Source organism: Orycteropus afer, unplaced genomic scaffold (assembly GCF_000298275.1).
Source record: "Orycteropus afer afer isolate SDZICR_OR568_19922 unplaced genomic scaffold, OryAfe1.0 scaffold00317, whole genome shotgun sequence".
NCBI classification, from domain to species: Eukaryota; Metazoa; Chordata; class Mammalia; order Tubulidentata; family Orycteropodidae; genus Orycteropus; species Orycteropus afer.
The window spans coordinates 2818786-2827230 of record NW_006921904.1 but is presented as its reverse complement, the minus strand read 5'-3'; positions in this window follow the sequence as shown (position 1 = coordinate 2827230).

The window sequence follows — 8445 nt, the reverse complement described above, 5'->3', positions numbered from 1 at the left end:
CCCCATAGGATTTCCAAGGCTCTAAATGTTTACAGAAGCATACTACCTCATCTTTCTGCCATGGAGGGGCTCGAAGTACTGACCTCCTTTTGGTCAGCAGCCAAGTGCTTTAACCACTGCCTCATCAGGGTTCCTTATAGCTATATATTTATGTGTGTGTATATATATACATACATATATATAATATATACATATATTACAAATTTCATAGGCCCATGCAAGGTATAGTGATTTCTCAAAGAAGTTTTAGAGTAAGAAATAGAGAAGACATAATATATATTTGTTTATTCTAACCACATAAAGATTCTTCTCAGGGCCCAGGCACCATGTATTCCTCTTCATGTCCAGAAACCAACCCTTCATGTTCTTTGTTGTCAAATGCTCTGCTCCTGGCTAATTTTGGATCCAACTCATAACTACCCCTCCTTGGGTTTCTGAGGTGGTATCACTATGGAAGTAGATCACTCAACCTTCCTTCCGAGGAGTGGCTAGTGGTTTTGAACTGGCAGCCTTCTGGTTAGCAGTCAAAGGCCTTAGGTGCTGTGCTACCAGAGCTCCTAAGAAAAGGTAGCAATCTACCTCTTATTGTTATTATTTCCAGTGTCATGGCTCTTCAGAACCAGTCTGCACTAAAGTAATACAGCAATTCTTACCCTTTCCTAAGAGATAGATAGCTACCGTTGACTTGGCTTCAGCTCATGGCACCCTTACCTACAACAGAACAAAATGTTGCCTGGTACTGCATCATCCTCATGGTCGCCAGCATGTTCAAGACCCTCGTTGTAGCTATTGGGCCAATCCGTCTCACCAAGGGTTTCTTCACCCTCGCTGGCCCTCTGCTTCACCAAACACCATGTCCTCCTCCAACAACTGATCCCTCCTGATGACATGTCCAAAGCAAATGTGTCAATGTTCTGTAACGATCCATAAGTTTTCATTGGCTGATTTTTGAAAGGAGATCACCAAGCCTCTCAATCTGTCTTCTCAAGACACTGCATTGAAACCTGCCCACCGATGGTGCTGCTGCTGGTGTTTGAAATGCCAGTGACATGGCTTCTGGGATCACAGCAGCATGATAGCCACCCCAGCATGACGAACTGACAGAGGAGTGGTGGCAATGTCCTAAGGTCGTTCATTTAATGTTGCTTCCATCATTATCTATGATAATGTGTGGTCCTTTGTGTGCTTCATGTACTGTGTGTACCTGTGAAAACTGGCTTCCATGTAACACTTTCCAAGGTAGTCACAGTGCTTTGTTAATGACGACCAGAAATAACAATCTAACTCAGAATGCAGGAAAATGTGAAAGACAACTCTTATTTGGGTCATGTTAAATTTACCATTCAGAACTGTATAGTGCAATCATAGAACAACACATCTTCCCAATATGTCTTCTCTTGAACTCTAAGTTTAGATTGTAAATCATGGCTTTCTAGAATACTATTTTACATGGTGACTACCTTCTGTTTTCCACACACCATCAACAGCAGTGAGAACAGGTGAGGTGACCCTGGTGTTCTGAGAAGAGTGGTCCCATTCATGCAAGGAAGGTCCACCTCTCCTTGGGCATGACTTAAGGCCTACCCATGAGAGCACAACTTCACCATATTGATTGGAGGTAAGAGTGATTGCAGGTACATTGATCAGAAGGGCGCAGGGACATTGCATAGCAATGGTCTAGAAAGCAAGGAGGAAATGGGTTCAGTTAACCCAGAAGATTGCTTGATCTGAGGCACAGAGCCTGTGGAGGGAGTGAGGTGGTGTCCTGGGTGCTAATGGCAAGTGATGCTCAGGCCAAAGGCACTCGCTGCCTCCCCTATTGCTTAAGGGTGATGTAGACCCAAGAGAGCACCATGGTCAGAACATGGATGGGTAAGACCTGAAACTTGTATGGGGTTCATATTTAACACTTTTATGAGGGACTTATATGAAGTTCATATCTATGCTCAAGCCCAAGGGTTGGCAGGGTCCCCAAGACCAAAGCATTCTCCTTGTGCCCAAGGTGAATGATAGTCACTTAAAATCAACTTGTTAGAATAAGTTATGTGATTGAAAAACTGCCTTGGTCAGTAGGATAATCCACTTGTCAGTCTATCCTCCTAGAATTAAGACCATGGTCTCTAGGAGGGGTCTGATAAGCACTGGTCCTGGAGCTCCTTGGGGCACCTGTGTGACCTTATGCACATAGTAGAGGGTCAGAGAGCACCGAAGGGGAGAAACAGAGACAGAAGCCCACATGGGATCTGGTCTTGGCTGGTGCACCCCACCAGACAGTACTTCTGGTCCCAACCTGAGGAAGGCTTAGAAAATTTTGACGAAGCATGGACCCGATTTATCTGAGTATTGATAAACTACAGACAAAATCCACTTCAATGAGTTTAAGCAAGAGGAGATTCTTTGAGGATGTTAGAAAGCTTGCAGTACCATTGGGAGGACTAGATGAATGGGCTCTAGGTTGATTCCCAGAACCAACTCTCAGAACCACAGCCCAGACCAGGCCTGGGCACTGGTTGCTTTAAGTATCAGCCTAAGAAACCTGCTGCTGCCACCACAGCCACAGACACACACTTCTTGTGGCTTCTGCCACAACCTGTGTCACCACAGCTGATGCTTGGAGCCTTCCATTTCCTTATGTAGTTTGTTTTTCCTAAGTTAAACTTTGAGAAGGTACATCTGATAGCTAGAACCAAATTCCCATATTTGAAGCAAAGGAGGCTTAGAAATTCAACATTAAGTTGACAAGATTCACAGTGTGGGGACCCTCTTGAAATGTGAATAGGATCACTGCCTGAATGATTTCTTTTAGAATAGAATTTCCTAAGAGATGGAGGTTAAAGATGTCTCAAATGTCCAACTTCTCTAACCTGCTGTAACCACTCCATCATCTCTAACATTGACTCCTCTTCCTCCCCTCAGTACTTTCCCTCCCACTTTTGGGTTCCTTATTTCACTGTAATGACTCACAGAATTCACATGCTGCCAAGGAAATGGCTCACATGGTGGTGGAGGTGGGGAGGCTGGCAAGTCCCAAATCCATGGGTCAGGCATAGGTCTGGAGATTCTCCTCACTCACGTGGTTGCAGGGGCTGGCAAATCCATATTGGCAGGTCAGATGACTGGCTGCTGTTTCAAACCCAGAGGAGAGATGACAACCAACCAAATGCAGGATCCAGAGCATGAGAATGAACTCTGCCATTCACATTCATATCCTCAAGGAGACTAATGGTGGTGACTTGAGTCACATCCTCCAACAAGATGGAGGCCCTAAACAGGCATAGAGACTAAGATTTACAGTACATGCCTGTACAGGTGATGTACAGGTGAGGTGACCCTGGTGGACTGAGAAGAGTGGTCCCATTCATACAAGGAAGGTCCACCTCTCCTTGGGCATGACTTAAGGCCTACCCTGGAGGATTATGGCTAGAAGGGCCATAGTTAGCAATTCACTTCACTGCAATCACCAAAGGATTTGGGGGAAAATTGGAATACAGGACTGTCTCCATGAACTATGGCATCCTCTACCTTGAGACCAGAAGAACTAGATGGTGTCCAATACCACCACTAGATGTTCTGATTAAGGTCACAAGAGATGGACCCTGAAAGCGAAAGAGTCTACAACAGAACTATAAATTCTCAAAGAATCCAGATTTACTGGACTCAGTGAGATGGGAGTACTCCCCAGATGACAGACCTTGTTGTTGTTGTTGTTGTTATGTGCTGTCGAGTCAAACCCAACTCATAGCGACCCCTCCTTGGGTTTCCGAGGCAGTATCACTATGGAAGTAGGATTGCCCAACCTTCCTTCTGAGGAGTGGCTGGTGGGTTTGAACTGCCAGCCGTCTGGTTAGCAGGCAAGTGTCTTGGCCACTATGCTACCAGAACTCCCATGACAGACCTTAGACATTCTTTAAACTGTGAATGGAAATCATTCTCTGAAAGCACCTTTTAACTAAAATCAATAGAAGATTATCTCAAAAGGTAAAGAATGTCACCATTGATAACTGTACTCCTTTTTAAATTATCCATATGAGGCCAAATGGAAAACATGAGATGACAGCATAGATTACAAGTTTGGGGGGTGGTGAGACTAAATTAACGGGAATGGAACTAGAACAGAAACAATGAGAAGGTTGATGCAAACTGAAGAATGTAACCAATGTCACTGAATATTATGCATAGAAATTGTTAAACAGGAACTCATCTTGCTGTGTATACTCTCATCAAAAATACAATAAAATATTTTTAAAAAGAGAGAGAGATTTGAGGTAGCTCAGAATGACTGATATCTACTCAACAAGGAGATTTAATTAGGAGTATTCCATTAATAAATATAAGGATGTTGGTAAAAGCTGACTGGGAGAGTGAAGAAGGCCTCATTTCTGAGTATGAAGTGTGAGAAGACCCTTATGAGGAAATGCCCAACTGATAGTTGGAAACATGGGGTTGGAGTGGCTTAGAGCTTGGGTTGTAAATCTGGGAATCATTTATGAAGAGATGGTAGCTGAAGTACTGAATGTTCATGGTGAAAATGTAAGATTGGGGTAGAGAACACATTCTTAAGATTGACCACATTGTGGAGTAGGAAGGAAGAAAAGAAGCCTACAAAAGAGACGGAAGGAGATCAAAGAGATGGGAAAACCAAACCAATGCAGTCATATGAAAGCTACATAATTTGTTGTTCCCAAAATCTGTTGTTTTCATTGAAAAATGAAAAACTTTTCAACAATCTCAAGACGGCAACAGCCGAGTAAGCATGGGACGTCTGACTTTGGGGAACTATGAAACTAACCATACAGTGCACATCCATGAAGCTGGCTCTGAAGTTTCTAATGAGGGACAGTGCCAAGGAGGAAGACATTTGAGAAAACGTTGTTGAATTTGGTTATCTTGAGATTGCAGTCATCTTCCAAGTACGGCCAGAATGCTCCACAGAAGCAAAAACGGTCAGACTTCATCTCATGTACTTTGGACACGCTATTAGGAGGGACCAGTCCTGAGAAGGACCTCATGCTTGGTAAAGTAGAGGGTTAGTGCAAAAGGGGATGACCCTCAATGAGATGGATTGACACAGTGGCTGCAACAATGGGCTCAAACATAGCAACCATTGTGGGGATGGTGCAGGGTTGGGCAACACTTTGTTCTGTTGTACACAGGGTTGTTGTGAGTCAGAACCAACTCCTTGGCACCTAATAACATCAAGTGATCTTCAAGAAAGCAGGATGGGTTGGGGGGAAGGCCATAAATCAGATCATAATATACTGAAGGGTTGAGTGTTTGGGAATGAAGTGTAAAGAGTGAAAAGTTAAGCACTTGAAGAGAAAACTGTGAGAAAATAAACTTCTGTTCATTGAAGCCACCCACTTGTGGTATTGTTACAGCAGCACTCTCAGGAAGCAGTTGGATTGAGGAAAGTTGTTAGCTGCTGTTAAGTCAGGAGCACTCATGGTGACCCATGTGCAATAGAATGAAATGCTGCTTGGTCCTGAGCCATCCCCATGATTAGTTGTGGATTGGATCATTGTGATCCAGAGGGTTTTCACTGGTCGATTTTCAGAAGTAGATTGTCAGGCTGTGGTAGCTGTGTGTCAACTTGGCTGGACCATGGTTTTGAGTGGCTTGGCAGCTGGATATAATTATTCCCCATGAAGAGATTGTAATCACCTCCATGGTGGAAACTGCTGTGAACATCTAATCAGTTGAAGGGGAGTTGCCTTTGGGAGTGTGGCCTGCTTTCAGTATATAAGGAGAAGCTTTGAACATGGTCTGTAGCTTTTTACTACATTTGGATCCTGTGTTTGGCCAAGTCTTCATCAATAGCTTCTGAATATGAACTAGTGGCCTGCCATGTTACCTGCTGATCTTGGTATTGTGCCATTTTACCTGCCAATCTTGGATTCATCAGCCTCAGCAGCCAACAGCTGTGTGAGTCAGAAGAAGCCTCCAGCTCTGGTGGGTCTGGAACAAAATGCAGAGCTAAAATCCAAGGTCAGGGCCCTTCACCCAGCCCCAAGAGCCAGCACTGTGAATTTGCACTATTAGCCTCCTAAACTGTAAGAGAATAAATGCCTGTTTGTTAAAGCCAACCATTACTGGTATTTCTGTTATAACAGCACTAGAGCACTAAGATACAGGCCTTTCTTCCCAGTTCATCTTAGTCTGGAAGTTCCTCTATGCTTAGCCTCAGAGCAACACAAAAGCCTCCATTGATGGATGGTGGCTAAGCATTAGGTCCATCAGCCAGGAATTGAACCCAAGTCTCCGATGTGGAAGGGATATATTCTACCACCAAATCACCAGTGTCCTCATGGATTAAGTTATGGATTGAATCATGTTCCCCAAAAATATGTGCTGGAATCCTAGCCCCTATATCCATAGATATAATCCCACTTGCAAACAGGACTTTCTTTACTATGTTCATGAGGCCATATCAGTGTAGGGTTTATTTTAAACCAATCATTTTTTTTATTTTTTAACTTTATATTGTGATTTGGGTGAAAGTTTACAGAGCAAATTGGTGTTCCATTCAACAGTTCATATATATTTTGTTTCATGACATTGCAATCCCCATAATGTAACAGCTCTCTTCCCACTTCCTCCCTATGGTTATCTTTTCCCTTTGTCCTTCTTTCCTATGCATTCCTTCCCTCTGAGTTAGCTCCCTGTGCAAATACTGACCTTCTGATCTTCCATGATTGATTATTCTAAGGATTGTACCTACCTGGTGTAAACGTTCACCTTACATCACTGTGTACTGTTAGTGCCTAAGGCACTTGACTGCTAACCAGAAGGCTGGTGGTTCAAACCCATCAGTCACTCCTTGGAAGGAAGGTTGCTCAATCTACTTCCATAGTGATACTGCCTCAGAAACCCAAGGAAGGGTCACTATGAGTCAGGTCTGACTCGATGGCACATAACAACAACAATAACATTGTTTGGATGGAAGCCACGGGAGTGAGTTCAATTCCAGGCCTGAAGGGTGACTGGAGGCCATAGTCTCATAAGTTTCACCAGTCTCCATCAGGCCACTAAGTCTGGTCTTTTTTTATGAGTTTGAATTTTGTTCCACATTTTTCTCCCACTCTATCCAGGATCTCCTGCACTGATCCCTTTCCGAGCGGTTGACAGTGGTAGGTGGGCATCACCTAGTTCTTCTAGTCTTATGGTCATGTAGGCTGAGATTCACATGGTCCGCTAGTCCCTTGGACTGATTGTGGTCATGCATCTTTGGTCTTCTTCATTATTCTTTGCTCTGTATGAAGAGAGACCAATTGTTGCATCTAGATGACCACTTGCAAGCTTTTAAGACTCCAGTCACTACTCACCGAAGTAGGATGTAGAACAATGTTTTTGTGTAGCGTGTTATGTAAACCAGGAGCTCTGGTTGTGTAGTGCCTAAGGCAGTTGACTGTTAACCAGAAGCCAGGCAGTTCAATCCCACCACCCACTCCTCAGAAGGAAGGTTGGGCAATCTACTTCCGGAGTGATACTGCCTCGGAAACTCAAGGAGGGGTCGCTATGAGTCTGATCACTTTTGAGATTTAAAAAGAGCAGATTAGGCACAGAGGCAAGCAAGCACAGCGGGACGGACAGATCACCAAGGAACCGAACAACAGATGCTAAGAAGAGACAGGGACCTTCCCTACAGCTGACAGAGAGAGAAAGCCTTCCCTAGGCTGGCGCCCTGAATGTGGACTTCTAGCCTCCAAAACTGTGAGAAAATAAATTTCTGTTCATTAAAGCCATCCTCTTGTGCTATTCAGTTGCAGCAGCACTAGATAACTAAGACATTAAGGAATAGCTTTTGTCAGAACAGACAGAGTCACATGTATTGGCCAACAGGCGAGAAGACTGGAGATGTCAGAGAGGGAAATAAGTGAGGACACAAGGTTTGCAGAGAGGCAAACATGCTATGGTTAACAAGAGAGGTGGAGAGATAGTATACTTTGGAAAGGTGTCCTCTGAGCCACTGGGCAGTACGGGGGTGGGGAATAAAGATACAAGGAAATTAAGAGAGCTGGCAAACGTGGTGCCAAGTGGGCAGAACGTTTCAACACAGAGGTTTTCAAGGATTTTTATACTATTTAATTATCATACTCAACAGGACCAGAATCAATACCTTTAACAGGAAATAGGTTAATTTATGAAAACAACTCTCCATGCTTGAGAGGATGTCAGTCTGAAAGCACACTTGCTGAATTGTTCGAATTACAGGCAGCCCCCGGATTATGAACGAGTTCTGTTCCTAAATCTGTCTTCATATAAAAACAGTTAGGTACTGACCTACTGCCATCGAGGTGGCTGTGACATATTGTGAGTAGAACTGCCCATAAGGTTTCCATGGCTGTAAACGTTTATGGAAGGAGACTCCTGCATCTTTCTCCATGGAGTGACTGGTGGGTTCAAACTGCCAACCTTCTGGTTAGCAGCCCAATGCTTTAACTACAG